The sequence below is a fragment of the Eulemur rufifrons genome, chromosome 20 (assembly GCF_041146395.1).
Source record: "Eulemur rufifrons isolate Redbay chromosome 20, OSU_ERuf_1, whole genome shotgun sequence".
NCBI classification, from domain to species: domain Eukaryota; kingdom Metazoa; phylum Chordata; class Mammalia; order Primates; family Lemuridae; genus Eulemur; species Eulemur rufifrons.
The window spans coordinates 31,048,344-31,068,529 of NC_091002.1; positions in this window are offsets into that span (position 1 = coordinate 31,048,344).

Sequence of the window (20,186 nt, forward strand, 5' to 3'; positions counted from 1 at the left end):
CTTACCGTGAGTCCCTAAGACAACTTTCACAGGTGCTGGTTTCCTCTTAAAAAATGATACATGAATAAAATTTCAATGATTTAAACTAATTGTCTTTTTTAATGTCCTCATTCCCCCCTCTTTTTTCACTTTCTATTTTGAGATAATGGTAGCTTTTTATTGTAGAATAAATACATAACATATTGTAGAATATATACATAAAATTTACTATCTTAACTATTTTAAGTATATAATTCAGTGCCATTAAGTGCATTCACATAGTTGTACAACCATCACCAACATTTACCTCCAGAACTTTTCCCAAACTAAACTCTGCATCCATTAAATAACTGTCCATTACTTCCTCTTTGCAGCCCCTGGTAACCACTGTTATATTTTCTGTGTTTCTAGTAATTTGACTATTATAGATACCTCATTTAAGTGAAATCATATAATATTTGGATTTTTTTGTCTGGCTTATTTCACTTAGCATAATGTTTTCAAGGCTCATCCATGTCATAGCCTGTATCAGAATTTCTTGCCTTTTTAAAAGTGAATACTATTCTATCATATGTATATATAATCGTATATTTACATGCAGTTTTAAGAAATAATACAGAGATTTTGTATAACCTTCACCCAATTTCTTCCAAAGATAACATCTTGCATTACTCTAGCAAAATATTACAGCCAAGAATATGATATTGATACAATCTATTGAGTTTATCTAGATTTCACCAGTTTAGATGCACTCGTATGTGTGTGCACGCACAAATGTATATTTAGTCCCACACAATTTTATCACATTTGTAAATTGATGTATAGACACCACAGTTCCAAAATAAGGACTCATCATGCTACACTTTTATAGCCACAGCCACCTCCCTACCTCCCCTTCTCAGTAACCTCAGACAATCATGAATGTGTTCTCCTTCTCCATAATTTTGTTATTTCAAGAATGCTATATAAATAAAATCATACAATATGTAATAATTTGGGGTTGACTTTTTTCATTCAGTCTAATTCCATGGTGCTCTATCCAAGTTGTTGCATGGGTTAATTGTTCATTCCTTCTTTATCATCCAGTAGCATCCCATGGTATAAATGTACCACAATTTGTTTAACCATTCACCGGTTAAAGAACATTTGGATTGTTTCCAGTTTGGGGTTATTAAGAATAAAGCTACTTTGAACATTTAACATTTATATTTATATAAGTTTTGTTTTCTATGGGATAAAAGCCTAAGAGTGCAATTGCTGGCTTTTATAGTAAATGTATGTTTAATTTTGTTAGAAAATGCCACACTCTCTTTCAAGACTATCTGTTTCATTTTGCATTCCTACCAACAATGTGGACATGGTCCGGTTTCTCAGCATCCTTTGTTTTATCACTATTTTTTAAATTTTATGCACTCTGATTGGTGTGTAGTGATATTGCATTGTGATATTAATTTGTATTTCCTCAATGGCTAATGACGTTGTACATCTTTTGTGTACTTATTTGCTATTTGTGTATTCTATTTTGATGAAATGTCTATTTTTCATCTTTTATCCCTTTTCTTGTTATATGTTTTGGTTTTGTTTATATGTTTACTTTTGAGGTTTGAGAGTTCTTTTTCCATTTCAGATAAAAGTTGTTTGTTGGATATATGGTTCAGAGATATTTTCTCCCAGTTTGTAGTTTGTCTTTTTAATGTCTTAACAGGGATTTTTACAAAGAAAAGTTGAAGTTATAAGTCTGATGAGGTCCAGTCTATCAATTTTTCTTTTTATGGATTGTACTTTTGGTAAAGCTCTAAAAACTATTTGCATAGTCTTAGGCCTCAAAGATTTTCTGTTTTTTTTTTTCCTTAAAGTTTTATAAGTTCACATATTACAATTAAGTCTGTGGTTCGTTTTGAGTTAATATTTATATAATTTAAGAGATTTAGATTGAGGCTTTTCCTTTTTTATAGATTTTTTTTTTTTTTTGGCCGAAGGATGTCCAATTCCTCCAGCAACATTTACACCATTTATCCAAAAGCTATCTTTGAGACTTCTGGTTTCTGCTTTGACATGAAAAGGGTTTAGACATTGTCTGTCCTTATTACATGCTCACATCAGAAAAAAAAGTTGAACAAACTGAAAAACAACAACTCTTCCTAGATCTATTAGAGAACTGAGGTTACAGGGCAAACCGTTTCTGTAAAAACTCGGCAAAGAGGCAGCTACGGAGAATCACAGCTTACTAGGGTCAGAAGTCCAGGAGACTGCTTCTGCAGCCAGTACCAACAGGAACACTTAAACTTCAGTGGATGAATGGCTAGAAACTCAGCGTGGTCTAGGTTGAGAGTTCACAATTCCTGGGGAATGCCTAGTCTTGGGGGACTCCCCACACTTTTATGAGTTTTACCTCTAGGAGACCCAGCAAGTTCTCACTGTGAAGATCTGAGGAAATCCCCCTCTTAATTCCAGCAGGGGAAGGGAAAAAATAATAGTTTGAAATACACTCAGGAGAACATAACCATTTTGAAATATAGCCACAGCATTCTATTCTTCCTTCTTTTCTCTGTAAGGCCAGCCCTCAAGGGGAACTACTATACCAAAGTCTTACTCATCTGAGGAAGGGCGATTAGCCACCCCCAAGCCCCTATAGCATTCCTGTCTCACATAAGGGGAAAAGGGTTAAGAAATTCTTCTCAAAGTAATAGTCCAGGACTCCAGGGACCATGGGAAAAAAAGCACAGATTTAGTCTAAGATTAGAGGCTGCTTCTCCCCTACCCCCAATACCTTAACAACAAATTATCAGGACTCTAGGTTAATGAGAGTGGATTAAAACTGAGAGAACTGCAAGACAAAGATTCTGTGTAAGAGGTAGAGTCCAAGGAAACTCAAATACAACAGGAGACACAAAAACAAGGACAGTAGCAGAAATGTATGTTTCTCACACTTGCAGCTACAACAAATATTAAACGCAGTCTAACTCCACGGTCTGAGCCACAGAAACATAAAAACTGACACCAAAGGCCTATTTACCTCAGTTTTTTTTAACCCAATGTATCATGTCTAGATTTCAATGAAAAAAATTACAAGTCATGCTAAAAGACAAGAAAAAACCCACAACCTTATGAGATAAAGCAAGCATCAAAATTACACTCAGATATGGATAAAGATGCACCCTGCTAACACTAATCAAAATAAAGCTGGAGTAGCTATATTAACTTCAGACAAAGCAAACTTCAGATAAAGGGAAGTTTTCAGGGATAAAGAGGGGCATTGTATAATGATAAATGGATTATTTTCCCAACACAATGTAACAATTTTTAATGTGTATATGCCTAACAATAGAATGTAAACATAATCGAGGCAAACAGTGATAGAACTACAAGGAAAAATAGATGATAGTTTGGACGCTTCAGTACACCTATATCTGTAATTGACGGGGTAGGCAGAAATTCAGTAACAATATAGTTGAAGTGAAAAGTAAATTCTAATTGTCATTTACAAAATACTTTATCCAACAAGAGCAGAATACATATTCTCCTTAAGCTCACATGGAACATTTGTCAAGATAGACCACATTCTACACCAGGAAACATACTCTAACAAATTTTTAAAAAACAGAAATCAGGCCGGGCACGGTGGCTCACGCCTGTAATCCTAGCTCTCTGGGAGGCCGAGGTGGGCGGATCGTTTGAGCTCAGGAGTTCGAGACCAGCCTGAGCAAGAGCAAGATCCCATCTCTACTAAAAATAGAAAGAAATTATATGGACAGCTAAAAATATATATAGAAAAAATTAGCCGGGCATGGTGGTGCATGCCTGTAGTCCCAGCTACTCGGGAGGCTGAGACAGGAGGATCGCTTGAGCCCAGGAGTTTGAGGTTGCTGTGAGCTAGGCTGACGCCACGGCACTCACTCTAGCCTGGGCAACAGAGTGAGACTCTGTCTCAAAACAAAACAAACAAAAAAAAAAACACAGAAATCATACTTGGTAGGCTCCCAGACTACAATAAATGAAACTAGAAATTAATGGCAGAAAGCCGAAAAATTACAAAAATATGTGGAGATTAAACAACACACTTCTAAATAACACATGGATCAAAAACAATGTCTCTGGAGGAAATTTAAAATAACTTAAACTAAGTGAAAATGAAAATACAACTTATCAAACTTTGTAGGATGCAGTAAAAGCAGTTCTATCACACTGCTCCATGACAATGATGACATGATGCTGATTGGACTTGGGGATATGAAGCAGCAGCTTCTCTGTACTTACTGGCAAGGCATTTGCATGTCAGAGGGTGGAAAATAAATTCTACAACAATTCAGGGACCTTCTACCTCAGTGAAATTTCTAGGAGGCCAATGAAGTGGGGTATGTTACCAAATCTCTTGAAATATGAATGATAATTTGTTGTATCTAGCTCTGCTACAACCAAAAAGAGACACAATGCTTACTGGGCATTTTGGGATTTTTGGAGGCAATACATGTCTCATTTGGATGTGTTACTCTAGCCCATTTACCTAGTGATCCATAAAGCTGGGTTAAAGCAAGGTTCTCTAGAAGGCTCTGTAGGTTCTGAATCAGGGTGCAATATATGGTGTTTTTTCTCCCATAGCCAGCATTCATGGGTCTAGGAATCAAGGGATGGAAATGGAAGTGGCATCACTTATTGGTACCCCTAGTTTCCCAATGGCAAAATTTTTACTTGCAGTCCTGCAACCTTAAACTCTGTGGGTAGAAGTCTTAGTTCCAAAGGAAAGAATACTTCCTCCAGAAGACACAACAATGATTTCTTTGAACTGGAAGTTAACACCATTGCTCATCCACTTTGGGATCCTCTTGCTTCTGAATCCACAGGCAAAGAAGGAAATTATTGTTCTGCCTGGGGTGAATGATCTTGACAACCAAGGGGAAATTGGACTACTACTCCACAAAGGAGGAAAGGATTGGTATTATCTGGACTACAGGGGATTCCTTACAGTGTCTTTTAGTATTATCATGCCCTGTGATTAATCTCAACAGAAAACTGACAACTCAATCCCAACATGATACTTATGGCCTAGACCCTTCAGGAATAAAGGTTTGGGTCACTGCATCAGGTAAAGAAGCACTACCAGTTGAGGTGCTTGCTAAAGGCAAAGGGAACACATAATGGGTAGCAGAGGAAGTTAGTTATCAATAGCAGCTACCACCATGTGACCAGTCACAGAAACAAGGACAGTAATTGTCATGAGTATGTCCCCCTTATTTTTTTGTGAATTTGATTTTGTGTGTGTATTCAGTATATATGTACATATATATAAGGATATAATAAAGAGAGAGAAAATATCTTTGTTTTTTCTTATTCCCTTCTCATGTCACATAAGATGCATTGAACTTATATCATTGATTTTAAATATTGTTTACTTTGCATTATAGTATTTGGTTTGTAGGATATAAAATATTAAATATTTTAAAATATTGCTTTGCTTCTTCTGAGTTATGTGTCTTTCAATATAACAGATTGAGTTTGTCTATGTCTAGCTTTTTTCTGTGATTCTGATAGGAATTGCACCAAGCATATGATTAAATTTACAAAGAATGGGCATCTTTACTATTTTGAGTCTTCCAATCTATAAACAGACTATGTCTCTCAACTTATTTAGGTATTCTTTGATTTCTTTCATCAGTGTTGTATAAATGTCAGCATACTAATTTTGTATATACTTTAAATTTATACCACAGCATTTAATTTTCTTTAGAGTGATTGTAAATGGTATGGTGTTCTTAGTTGTTTTACATGTGTTTATTGTTAGCATATGGTGATTTATTTTTGTTTGTTGATTTCTATACTGCAACCTAGATGGGCTCACTTATTTCTAGATTTTTTTTTCTTTGTAGATTTGAGACTTTCAATTTAGCCAATCATATCATCAGAAAATAGGGACCATTTTATTTCTTCCTTTTTAATCTGTACTTACAATTTCATTCCCTTATTTTATTGTACTTAATAGAATCTCCAGTGGTATGTTGAATAAAAGTCATACAAATAGAAGTCCTTGTTTTTTCCCCAATCTTAGGAGGAAAGCATTCATTCTCCAGAGAATCCTTAATCAAGTGGTCACAGTGAGCCATATATATATATGAAAATCAAATTATTACTTTCATGCTAATTAAACTCTTCTCAAGAATTCAAATTGTGTTTATTTAATAAACTCTTTAGAAATCCAAATAATCCACCAATAATTTGGTCTCTCATCTTTGCCTTCAAGGTATCTTTAAAGAGATTAACTAATATGAAACTATCCAAATATATTTCATATAAGTACATGGCTAGAATTCATTTAAAAGGAGAGGTGCCACTGGGTACAATCCTAAAAATTACATCTGTAATCCAAGCACTCTGGGAGGCAGAAGCAGGAGGATCGCTCAAGGTCAGGAGTTCAAGACCAGCCTGAGCAAGAGCGAGACCCCATCTCTACTAAAAAATAGAAAGAAATTAACCGGACAACTAAAAATATATAGAAAAAATTAGCTGGGCATGGTGGCACATGCCTATAGTCCCAGCTACTGGGGAGGCTGAGGCAGGAGGATTGCTTGAGCCCAGGAGTTTGAGGTTGCTGTGAGCTAGACTGATGCCATGGCACTCTAGCCCAGGCAACAGAGCGAGACTCTGTCTCAAAAAAAAAAAAAAAAAAAAAAAAAAAAAAAAGACCTTGCAAAACTTCTCCCTGTGTTTAAGTTCCCAAAGTGATGATTCTCTTCCTGCCCTTCACCTTTTGGACATAGAACTCATGAAGAAAAATATCTCCATTTTCAAATGTGCACACCAGTGTTCTCGATATTTTCTGTCCAGAGTTTGTTTTTGGCAGAGATGATGAAAAAAGTCAAAATTAACTCAGCTGCAGGTGTGCACAGATAATCCTCTATTCGCTTTGTTAGAAGGTGAAGGAAAATGTGGTCCTTTTTACTCAGTTTAATGACCAGGCACTGCTTTATCTGTCCTTGAAAAGCCTTGAAAGAGGCTCTGCAGTGAGAGGATGCTGGTCTTGTTGGTTTCATGGCTGAGCAGTTTATACTACGGCTGATTGGAAAATCTGTTCTTTCTTGTTCCTTTCATGTATCTCTGCACCAGTAGTAATATGTAACTAATAAAGTAAATAGGACAGGGCAGAATGAAGATTAGGACAAGGCCCAAGCAAGCTTTATAACTAATTCGTCCTAATTAAAAGTTGGCCTCATTTCTAACACATGTACCAAGGCCAACAACAATGAAAATGAATACATGTGCTATTTAGATGCCGAGCTATTGTTTAACATTAGTTTTCTCTGACCAATGAAACCATAGAATTTTGTTGTTTTTTTTGCTTTAGACTTTATTTTACTTTAGTATACTATTTTTCTTTTTGGTCATTGACAACGTAAATTTGAATTGTCAAGCTATAATTGTATGAGGGCTGATAATGTACATTATAGGTTATATAAACTCCTCTTTTTTTAAAACTTCTTTCTCTTATGTTGTTTCTTTTGTTGTCAACCCCTCTGTAAAAAAATAAAAACAGAGGGAATCAGGGGATATAAAACAAATTAGTCAGATTTGTTATGTTCTTGCCTTGGTGAAAGTTTAAAGACAAATAATGAGAAATTTATGCTTTATTCATATTTTTGAATTATTTATGCTATCATTTTCCTTTTGATTTTTCTTCCTTATTTCCCTATTACGCCTTACCAAGGTCATTTCTATCTGGGTTTTGCATTTTAAGTTTGGGGATAAAAAACTAATTACCTTTGATAAGGGCTTCTTATTTTTAGGATTTAAATAAAATGCGCACAACTCTGTGTGTGTGTGTAACTTGTTTTTCTGGTTACAAAAGGTTTGCTAAAAAAATTAGATTTATATTTAGATATTTTGTTACTATTAGTACACATGGAATATTTTTGCTTGATGTTTGTATCTTGACCCTATTTCAGGCCACTCTACTCAAATGCCCAACTTGTTCTAATAGTTCTCTCAGTTTCTAATTAATTCCCTCACATTACCCAAGTAGATAATTAAATCACCTGGAAGCAATTAAAATTTGACCACCTCTTTTCATGCAAAGCTCTGTGTATTGCTTATGTTTCTTATCATATTACATTGGCTGAAACCTCTAGAACAATTCTAGTTCATAGTGGGGAGAGAGGGTGTTTGGGCTTTGGAATTTCTTACCCAATACTCAGAACTCTCATTTTGTATGAATCAATGATATGATTCCACAACTAACGGATCACGATTGGCCTCAGCCAATTGCACTCCTACTTCTCAATTTCTAAACTAATTTTCTGCTAGGATTATCATGTGACAGTCCTAACATGCGATCTGAAGGTGTTTGGGGAAAAACTTTTGCTTTTCTGGTAAAGGTGGGCTGCTTCCCTCTTCCCACTTCTTCTCTCTGAGGACAACTAGGAAATACCTTGAGCAGCCAACTTAAGACCAAAAGACAAAGGTAATAGAAGTGCAGAGGAATTCATCTTGATGTGGTTGTGCTATTGAATTGTTACCCACATGCTAGGGCTAACCTTCTGGAAGGATGTAGGGGGCACAGGGAAGATAATTAAATTGTCCCAGTCATCCCAGCCTTTCCAGTTTTCCCATCCTAAGCTATCCTAGTATATATTCCCAGCCAACCTACCATCTGACTGCTGAATCGTGAGGAAGCCTAGACAATATTAGCTGACACTGGCCCAGATCGCTAGAACCACCCAGATGGCCCAAACACTTGTGAGAAATAATAAATGGTTATTGTTTTAAGCCACCTGGCTTATGGGATGGTTCGCTATGCCACATTACTGGTGCAAAAGGTAAATAATCCATGTACCAAGGCACCTCCATACATACTGTAGATTAACTAAATCCTTTTAATGCAGAATTGCAAAAATGGACATCATGTCTAATTGGCTTCATTTTCACATATAGAAAGTGTTAAGATATAATTCCCTCAAAATCAAAAAGAAATTGGTATTTTTCCACAAGATATAATGTCAAAATGTCTTCAAAAAGGAAAAGATGAGTAGAGGCTGATGTGATCAAGAGACAACTCATGAAACAGGGAATATTTGGAACTCTCACATTGCTTAAAATTACCTCAATCAAATTTTTAAAAATTCATTCTGTGTGTATGCAGTGCATGCTGACTCTTTGCTATTGGCATTTTCTTTATATCTTCTAAATTAAATAGCATTACACAGTTTTTTGGATATAAAATGCTGATTTAAACAATAGCCAGATAGTTCACTCTGCTTATTTCTTCATTGTTATAAATTTTTTCACATAATATGTTCAGAGAAAGACTAACAGTGGATTTTCAGACACACATAAAGTATAAAAGGTGATCTGAAAATTGTAGTATATAAGAAACAGAAATAAAGATAGTAAATGAAAAAGGAGGTAGAAATGAAGCATATATTTTAAATGGTACTAATATATTCTATGCAATGAATAGAAAGAGACCACAAGTTTAGATTTAATCCCTTTTTAGTACCTAATTGAAAATGGCAAACTTTCAAACCTGAACCAGTTAAAAAACTCACCAAGACCATACCGTAGCCGATGTAGAATTATTCCTCTCTGGGACAGACTTTTGAATCTCCCCTCCCAATCCAGCCCCTCTCCCCAAAGACAACAACAACAAAACTGGCATGTGTGGGATGTTTGTTGAAAATATTAGAAGTTAAGCCAAATTAGGAAACACAGAATGTTCTCGGTGCAGTCTTTGCATATGGCATCTCTTACTTTTTTCTTTCTTTTTGTTAAGTGAAAATAATATCTTTCTCAGGCAGTCATATCTCCTAATTAAAAAATAAATAAAAACATGTGACTGTTCAAAGAAACAGAGAAAATAATTCCATAGACAGAATGAAAAATAAATTTGAGCAAGTCTTCCAGGTGTGGTTTTGTATGTGCATGTGTGTGTTTGAGAGAGAGAAAGAGAGAGAGAATATGACCAAAAAGAGACAAAATATGACCTATCAAGGAGGTTCAATATGTGATAAAAGGAATCTTTCATAAGAAGATAAAAGGGGCCGGGCACGGTGGCTCACTCCTGTAATCCTAGCACTCTGGGAGGCCGAGGTGGGCGGATCGTTTGAGCTCAGGAGTTCGAGACCAGCCTGAGCAAGAGCGAGACCCCATCTCTACTAAAAATAGAAAGAAATTATATGGACAGCTAAAAATATATATAGAAAAAATTAGCCGGGCATGGTGGCGCATGCCTGTAGTCCCAGCTACTCGGGAGGCTGAGACAGGAGGATCGCTTGAGTTCAGGAGTTTGAGGTTGCTGTGAGCTAGGCTGACGCCACGGCACTCACTCTAGCCTGGGCAACAGAGTGAGACTCTGTCTCAAAAAAAAAAAAAAAAAAAAAAAGAAGATAAAGGAAAACATGGTGATGAAACAATAATTATCAAGGAAACTATTTTTAAAAACTAATCTTTCTAGAGCTAAATGGCTGAGTGACATAAATTTTAAGATTTAAGATACCCACAAACTGCTGAACAAAATATATACATTTTTAAAATACCTTATGTAGCTTGTGTATTTTCAGAACACCAAGAATACCCAGAAGCTATTAAAATTTCCAGAAAGAAAGTAGTGACCTCTTACAAAGAAACACAAATCAGACTGAAACTATACTTAACTAGCAATTTTGGATCTCAGAAATAAATGTTTTCAGTAATGTTTTCACTGATCTTAGAAAAAAAGAAAATGTTTTTTACCTAAATTCTAAAACTAGCCAAAATGTCAATCAAGGGCAAAATTAAAGATATTTTCAGATAATCAAAGACTCAGAAAGAGTTAGTTTCCATGCACTCTTTATTACATTTTGCATGTACTTGACAGTCATTTAAAAAAAGGTAAGGGAAAAATTCCCTAAAATGGATTATTTTTTCTTGCCCTTTAACTCTGAACTAACCTGAAGCTTTTAGATTTACAAAAAAAATATATAAACATATACTTCCCTCTGGATTCATGAACATGGATGATTTTATTTATCTGATGTAATATTTAAGAATTCACAACACTTGGAGAAGAAATATACTTTATAAAATAAATCTTGGTTTAAACAAGATTTGGTGGGGCAGAGGAGTGTTTAACTTTCTTAATAAACCACTGTTCTCAATTACTTTTAAAACCACATAAGCAGTAGCATCAATAATTAACAGAGAAGGAAGAAAGTATTTCTGTTCATTATAATAGTCTCAGCAGGACGCTTGCTTAGGTACATTGTGGTTGTAAGTGGGTTCCCATTACTGCCCTCAGTTGAAAGTAAATATATGGTGCCTCTTTTACCATTTCCTACATTTCCAGATTCTGGCCAACCCTCCTTGTAATAATTTTGAATTGGTGGAATTGTGGTCCATTTGTTTCTTGAGTGTTTTATTAATTTTTTTTCATCATAGAAAAGAATGTGACTGCACATATCCTGGGAGTAAAAATACAAGGAAATAATCTCATCTAAGTTATTTCTGATGTCAAGTCACACAATCCAGAAGTCAGGCTATAGTAAAACATAAAAAGAATAAGCTTTATTAAAAGCCACTCAGAGTTACAGGAAATTGCAATTAGGCGGGTGTATTACTAGACATTTCATAAGACATTTCCATGAGATGTAAAGGCAGATTTCCGGCCTTTTTATGACCCAAGTACGCTATGAATACACGATATCTTAGTTAACAGATTTAAAGTTAAAATATGTTAATAACGAATGTTATTAAAGTGTGTCCAGCCTGTTTTCACAGAAAATGATGATGCAAAGCAGTGTGGAACAAAATCATGGGTCTGCCTTGGCCAACGGTGGCAGAAAAAAGGTATAGCGATATACAAGAACATTCAAGGCAAGATTCTGCCAATAAAAGCTGTTACAAGAATTAAGTGGCTTTGCAACATCAAGGGTAAGTCAAAAAACATTTCTCTAAATGAATGTAACATTGCCTTTTGTGAAAATTTAAAGTAATTTGCAGTGAGAAGAGACAGCAGGGACATGAGTCACTGTACATATGGTATGAATATAGGAGTGTTATTTACATAGAGATAGAGATAGAGATATATAGTGGATGCTTATCCATGTGTGCATATGTACATCACATCCTCTCTATAATCATGTTGCATGTGCAGTAAATATAAATATATGCTTCCCCATATGTACAACACATCCATTGTTCCAGAAAGAATTTAAGGCAAGTGAAGATATTTCATAGTTTTATAAATAGCTTATTTGTATATTTTTATGACCGCGCCAATAAATAGACAAATGCAGAGACCAATATTGTCCACATCTTATACTTACTACCAAGTACCAAGTCCTTCCATGATTAAATCATTTCTCCAGTTTTTTCATAGTTGTTTCATCTATCCTTACTTTAATAATATAATTTTAATGAACTCATATTCATGGAGTTTTTCTGAAATAACTTAAATTTATTTTTGTAGAAACAATATATCTCCCTTATTTCTTTAGCAGAATAGGCAATATTTAATTCAATGACAGAGTTGCAATAACAGGTGCAACTGGTATAATGAGGTTTGAAAAGACACAGCTAAACTGGAGGGATTGAGCTAACATTAGGAAATGACAGATGTGTTAATCCAGCAAACAGATGTAGATACAGCAAGAAGCTCACTTGAGAAATTCCACTATCCTTCCTTTCCTTGGCTTACCTACCACGTACCTTGGCTGTAGTCTTTCTCCTAATCTCCCACTACACCCCCACAGTCCCCCTTTTCCATCTTTGATAGTTATTTTTGTTTGCTTATTTTATTTTTTCCTTTTTCCTGTTGATTACCTTTGGAAAGTACATCAAGGTATTACTCTTAACTGAAAACAAACCCAAACTCTGTAAAACTAATTTAAAGAGGTTTATTCTGAGCTGAATATGAATGACTAATGGCCTGGGAATCATAGTATCAAGAAGTCCTAAGAAAATTCACCCAAGGGCAGGTGTGGTGGCTCATGCCTATAGCCTATAATCCCAGCACTTTGGAAAGCTGCAGTGGGAAAATTGCTTGAGGCCAGGAGTTCTAGACCAGCCTGGACAACATAGCAAGACCTCATCTCTACCAAAAAAAAAAAAAAAAAGTAAATAAATTAAATCACCCAGGTGTGGTGGAGTGCACTTGTAGTCTCAGCTAGGTACTGAGGCAGGAGGATCATTTGAGCCCAGGATTTTGAGGCTACAGTGAGCTATGCTTGTTCCACTGCACTCTAGCCTGGGTAACAGAGTGAGACCCTACCTCTTAGAAAAAAGAAAGAAAGAAAGAAAGAAAGAGAGAGAAGGAAGAAAATGCACCTGAAGTGTTTAGGTTACAGTTCGGTTTTATACATTTTAGGAGACAAGAATTACAGGTAAAATCATAAATGAATACATGGGAGGTACTGAAGGAGCTCAGAAAATTTCACCCTAAAATACGACTGCTTGGTATAAAGAGTATTTTGAATTAAAGGCCCTTAGAGATCAACAGGCTTTGGAAGGAGCTTTCCATCTATCTGCATAAAATGAGAGGAGCCGGTGAAAAAGAACAATTGCCTTTCCTTCCTCTCCCTGTTATCTCAATATACTGCAGAAAAGAAGGTCACAAATGCAACCAGACCAGGCACAATCCATTTTAAAGATAATACCTGTCTCTCACATTAATTTAATTTCCAAAGAGAATCATTTACAGGTCAATCTGTTTTCCCCCATCCATTCATTCTCCCAAGTACAAGTATCTATTCATCCTCCCCAGTAACCATTTATTGCCACTCAGCAGAATTACCTATATTCCTCACCTCCCCATCCACTCTAAAATGAGGGTATATAAACTTCCAGATCCCACTGGGATATTCGGTAATCACTCTGTGTTTCTCCCCATCCACACAGTAAATAAATTTGTAATCTCTTTCTCTTATTAATCTGCCTATGAGTTGATCTTTCAGCAAAACTTCCAGAGGTAAAAGGGAAGTTTTTCTTCTCCCCCACAGCATATATTAGTGTAGCTCAAAAAGGTGGGACATCATCTTGAAGGGGGCAGGGGTCTTACAGGTTATATATGTGTCCAAAGACTCTTTGATTTGTAATTGGTTAAAGAGATAAAGCTTTGTCTAAAGACTTGGAGTTAGTAGAATACTTGAGTTAAGATAACGGGGTCTGCTAATCAAAGAGCAAGTCAGGATATACTTAAAGTGACCTGTTGAGCAAACTGATGGCCTGAAGTTGTGATTTAATCTTTGCCTTGCATGGCCTTAGTTCCTGTTAATAGTTTAGCATATTATTGTCACAAAAAGTGTATTTTGCCAGTCTTATGATCTCCTTTTTAACATTAATTTTGGTCAATTGTTGTGTCTGAGCTCCAAAAAGAGAAGGAGTATAATGAAGTGTATTCAACCTCCTTTCCCTTCATGGCTGGGAACTCAGTTTTAAAGTTTCTCTGGGGTATCCTTGGCCAAGACGGGTCCATTAAGTTGATGGGGAGCTTAGGATTTTATTTTTAGTTTACATTACTACAGCTTAAATAAAAAGAGTTGAAATTTACCCTGCTGGTCAATTTATTTTTTCAAGTCTTAATAACAATTTCTTTCTACCTTATTGAAAATATCCCTCTGTATAATTGATATCTATAAAGTCAATCTTTTCCATTATAAAAAAGTGACCTTATCTGCCGTAATTATCGTTTTCTCTTTTTCTCTTCTAAGTACTTCTATTATTTGTGAAGGACAAAATATACTCCTTCTTAATGTCATTCATCATATTCCACAGAATACTTAAAATATACTAGTACACTTGCTTTTTAATTCAACTAGTATTTATTTCTTACATTTTTAAATTGACAAATAAAAATGGTATATATTTATCATGTCCATGATGTTTTGAAATATGTACAGATGTGGAACAGCTAAATTGAACTAATTAACATATACATTACTTCACATACTATCATGTTTTGTGGTGAGAACACTTAAAATTCACACCTGACTGGTACAATGCACACTATCTTGGGGATGGGCACACATAACTTGGACTGAAACGGTACAAAAGCAATTTATGTAACCAAAATGTTTGTACCCCTCTAATATTCTGAAATAAAATAAAAAACTACTCTTAGCAATTTTCACGAATACAATACATTATTAACTATAGTCAACATATTGTACAATAGATCTCTTAAAGTTATTTTACCCTATCTAACTGATATTAACTACTTACTGTGGAACATGCAGAAAATATTATGATAAAGTAAGTCTTTTAGATAGAAATCAGAGCAGATTTGAAAAGAGTGTGGCAATTCTACATGTACAATGGCAAATGAAAGCAAAAAGTATTGTGTGAGAGCACAGAAAATAAAGCAATTAATTTTACCTGAGGAATAAAGTCAGGAAAACAAGGACTCATAGAATTTATATGTATAGTATTTGTCAAATTTGTTAGTGAGAATGGAGTTAGGCTCTCCCAGGTAGGAAGAACAGCAAGAGTAAAGTCAAACAAAAATCATGGCATGACAGTTGGAATAAGCCCATTATGGGATATTCCCAGGGAGCTAGAAAAGTCTACCAGAAAGCTAGGAATAAGGTTATAAAAGGCTCTATTAGCATCTTTAAGAAATTAATGCTTTCTCCCGTAGGCAAGGAGAAGTTCTTATGGATTGTAGGCAAGAGAGTTACATAGTAAATATGGTTTTTTAGGAAGATAGCTGTGGTGATAGTATTATAAGGGATAGAAAGAAAAATAATGGAAATACTACTAGAATGAAGGCAGTTCATGGTCAAAGAGATACAATAAAGAGATCACAAAAATGTGAGGAAAATTTTAGTATCCTGAGCTAGCGTCTGATGCAGGGGTGTCCCAATGAAGGGAGGAAAGCGCCGTGAACTCGCCACATGGGTTCTTGGCTTCGTGCAGGAAAAGAATTCAAGAGCAAGCCAACTATGACAGAAATTTTTTTGAGATAGAGATAGACAGGAGATCTTATTCCACAGATTGAATAGGAATCCTCTCCCGAGCTGGAGAAGGAGTCCTTATGGGGCAACGATACTGTTTTTAAATGTTCAAAAACCCAGTTAGGAAACAGCCATATGTGACCAGCATAGTCCTGTGGTCAGGCCACAAATGTTACTCATAAACTGCTGTCACAGAAAGGTAAGCACAAACAGTTTGTAAGGCATCCGGCTTAGTAATTAGTCCACCCTCAAGTGGTCCCCAGCTGGTGACTTCCTTGTTCAGAGCAGTTAGGGTCAGGTATCAGCCAAAATGGCTGCACTCAGGTTCTCTCGGCCTTGTTTTCCTGCCTTATGCCTATATTATATCCACCCCTCCTTTATCATTTATTTTTTCCTTTTTCCTGCCTGGTGAGTAGCTAGAGAGTGGTGGGATTCAGTACATGCTGCCTCAAAATATGGCACCTTGGCATTTACGAAAACAGCAGAAGCTAGAAAATCTCTCTGACCTTCTCCGGCCCTGCTCCCCTCACGGAGGCCATAAAAAAATTCTCTGACCTTGTGCTGAAGTAGATCAGAAGGCCCTTGTTCCAGAGGTGCACTCCCTATAGCTAGAGAAAAAGAATGCTCTTATTCTCTGAAGACACAGGGACACTGAGAAGAATCTGAACAAACAGGCCTTGCTAAGGTCTCCCCAATTTATGATCATGAGATCATACCCCTTGTCCAATCACACTGCTGCCTGATCATCTACTCTTTATCGAACTTAACAAAAATGCACATATATTCCCATTTCTTTGGCTCTTCATTCCTTATGAAGGCTCCTGTGGCACACAAAATTTAAATAAATTATCATGCTTTTCTCTTGTTAATCTCTCCTTTTGTTATAAGGGTCTCGGCCATGAACCTAGCAATGGGTACGGACAAAAGAAATATTTTGTCTCCCCCAAAGGTCACTATTCAGCCACCTCACACATTCATGCAGTAAAGATGAGGACGGAAGTGGTAAGTAAGGATTAGAGGAAAGATGAAAGGGATTGCAGCACTGAAGACACCGTGGAACTGCTGTATAAGCCCCGGATTCTGTAAGAAAACTAAACTCTGATTTGATTTAACTGTGATAGCTGGATGTTTGTCATATGCATCCAAATGCAATCCATGACTCACAACACGCAAGTGTCTCTTTTATTATAAAAAGTCTTGTTTCAAAAAATGACAAAAGAATTATGGCAATATCCAGAAAAGACAAGTGGACACATAATGCAAAATCCAGTTAGTCCATGAACAGGTGAGTTGAATGTAATCAAGAGATAAAGGTAATTAGCAGCAACCAAGGAGATAAAATGCTGGAACAGAGTATACAATTAAAAATGTCCAAGTCATGAGGGAGGAAAATATAATACCAGCAGAAGCACATAAGCATCTAGTAGCAAAAAAAAAAAACAGTAACCATAGAAGGTAATGATGTGTTTACCTCTGGCTCCCATTGGTTCATCCTGAAAGTACATAATTCCTGGGGTTTGAATCCTGGTCTGAAATCTCCTATCAATTAACTGCTATCTCTTACTTTCAATATAGCAAACTTAGAGATAGTAAAATGTTGCTCCTTAATTAATTATTTGAGCACATCACTTTATAATCACTTGGAAAATTTACAATTAAATAGTGAGATGATAAAATACATCAGACCCTTAATATTAAGAAGTTTCTTGTTATATTTAGGTATGACCTGTGTGTTTTTATAAAGGGGGCTGCAATTTTAAGAGAATCTGATATATTAGAGTACTCAACAGATTAACTTTATGATTTCAACTTGAAATACTGATATGAGAATTATTATTTTAAATTTAAAGGTGTAATACAACTTAATTGTAAACAATAGTAGAATGCTTAAGATTACCTAATTCATCCGATTTATAAGTTTGAGCTACTAGATTCCAAAGAGTTACTTCAGAACTTAGAAGGATTTTGCTTTAGGTTGGCAAGTTTGTCCCGACATGCATTAGAAGTTCTAAATGAAATTAAATATACTTGAAAACTGACGGCAGTTTAAAATACTTTCAGACATTTAATTAAAGGGGGCTAATCATTATGGATATTTAATATAATAAAATTGAATTGATTAAATATAAATTAACAAGTGCAAATTTTCAAAAATAGCTTCACTAATAAAAATAAGTTTTAAAATTTGAACTTGTCATTTTGAAATTAATGTGTCTTTTAAATTTGCAACCTTAGTTAATAGAATATCATTTAGAACCAAAAATAATGATTAAGAAGCTATTTCATACAGTAGGCTTGCCACAGTATTTACAGAGATAAAATAGGGTTAAAAAGAGAAATATCTTATGTTATTTTATTATATTTATTTTAATAGGGTGGAAGCAACATAGATGTGTTTAAAGAAGGAAAAGAAAATGATAACAGAGAAAAAGAGACTGAAGGCACACACACAAAACCACACCCACACTGCCTGTTTTTTTTTCCTACATGATAAAAATATAAAATAAACATTTTGAATGAAGAGTCAGTCATTGTGCCTAGATATAACTTTTGAGGAAGCATTGACCTAACTCTAACAGGAGATGGCAACTTAAGTTAAACTGTAAGTACAAGTTCTGATATTTTATTTTTATAGTTGGAGTTTACTACTATACTGGATGCTGAAAAACTCTCAGTGAAATTGTTTTGATGATCTAAAATGTTGATTTATTCACAGTGATCATTCTGAAAGTCATTTCTTGCATTCTTATGTATTCTAGAGATACAGAAACATTAGGACAGATGATTTGACATTTATAGATCAAGAATATGACTTTTAATAAAGATAAAAAAGATTCTCTAATATCTTCTTGATTATTAATGTCACTTACATAGACTAAGCACAAAGCAAAGCAAAATTGATTTCACTGATTTTTGTTTATATAAAGGTATATTTTCTCCATATGTGTTCTATCTGCTAAATATATAAAAAAGATGTTGAATTAGATGGACTATATAATCTGTCTAATATCATCTCCCCAGATGGTGAGATCACATCTAAGATTTTTTTTTCCCTTTTCTATACTTCCTTTTTACTGACCCTTCTCTGTCAGATGAAACCACACTACCTCAAGGAGAATTAGAAATGTTAAAACAAAAGAACAAAGGAAAAGATTCAATTTTTTTTTTTTTTTTTTTTTTACCTCCAGTCTGGGCTCTTGCACTTCCAAAGAGAAGGCTCTGGTGGAACTGAGTATGGAGCAAATAGAGAAGAAGGGGAGATGATGAATCTGCTGTACTTCTCCCTCCAAACCCAACACGTGAGGGTTACCTGGGCTGACAGGGGTCATGCTTGACCTCAGAATGGTGGTGCTCGAACTTTACTATGTGTTAAAATTGCCTGGATGACTTGATAAGACAGAAGGCTCAGCCTACCCCCAGGATTTCTGAAGTAGGTCTGGGGTCAGGCTCAATAATTTGCATTTCTAATCATTGTCCAGCTGATGTTGATTCTACTAGTCTGTAGACCACACTTTGAGAACCAGTGATTGAGGAGGAAGGGGGAATGGGCCAAAGAAAAGAAGACGGTTTGATAAGTCAACTTTCAGATGAAGCCTTTCTCATGGCTAGCTCTGGAAAGCTATGTGGAAAAGCAACCAATGCATGTAGATTACATCACAGACAATCAAATAAGAATTTACATCATCTGGCTAGAGAAGATATCCTCTAGGTTCACTGGGAGTGAGGGCTCATCCAAGTTGCCAACTGCTGGTACATGGTTCTTTCAGTAAATGTACTTGGTCCTGTTCTGAAATTTTGCTAAATCCCATGCAAACAGTCCCTTGGGAACTCAAGGATTTTTAAGGATCTAAGTTAGTGGTAAACACCTGAAAGCAGAGGATGGGGCTGTTGATGAACAGAGGCATTGACACCAATGAGGAAAAGAAGGTCTCAGCACCATACTCAGATGTGCCAGATGTAGCAAATCCTCTCCCACTGTACTCCAAGACTCCTTTCATGATTTTAGATACCATGATTCTACATCTTTCTTATAAATATTCTAATCTTCTTCTTCTTACCTATAATTTTCCTTAACCTTTCCTGGTGCTTTTATAAAACTCACCCCTTCTTTGGAATTAGCCAGAACCATCCAAATGTCCTTTGAGAGCACTGAGAATAATCAATTCCAATAACCACCACCCTTGTTTCCCATGAACATATTTCTAAACCTTTCTCTATCCCACTGAATTTTCTTCTTCAAAGTTTGTATTAGCTTGGAGAGGGTGCTCCTAAAAATTTTCAAGTCTACAGTGTCCA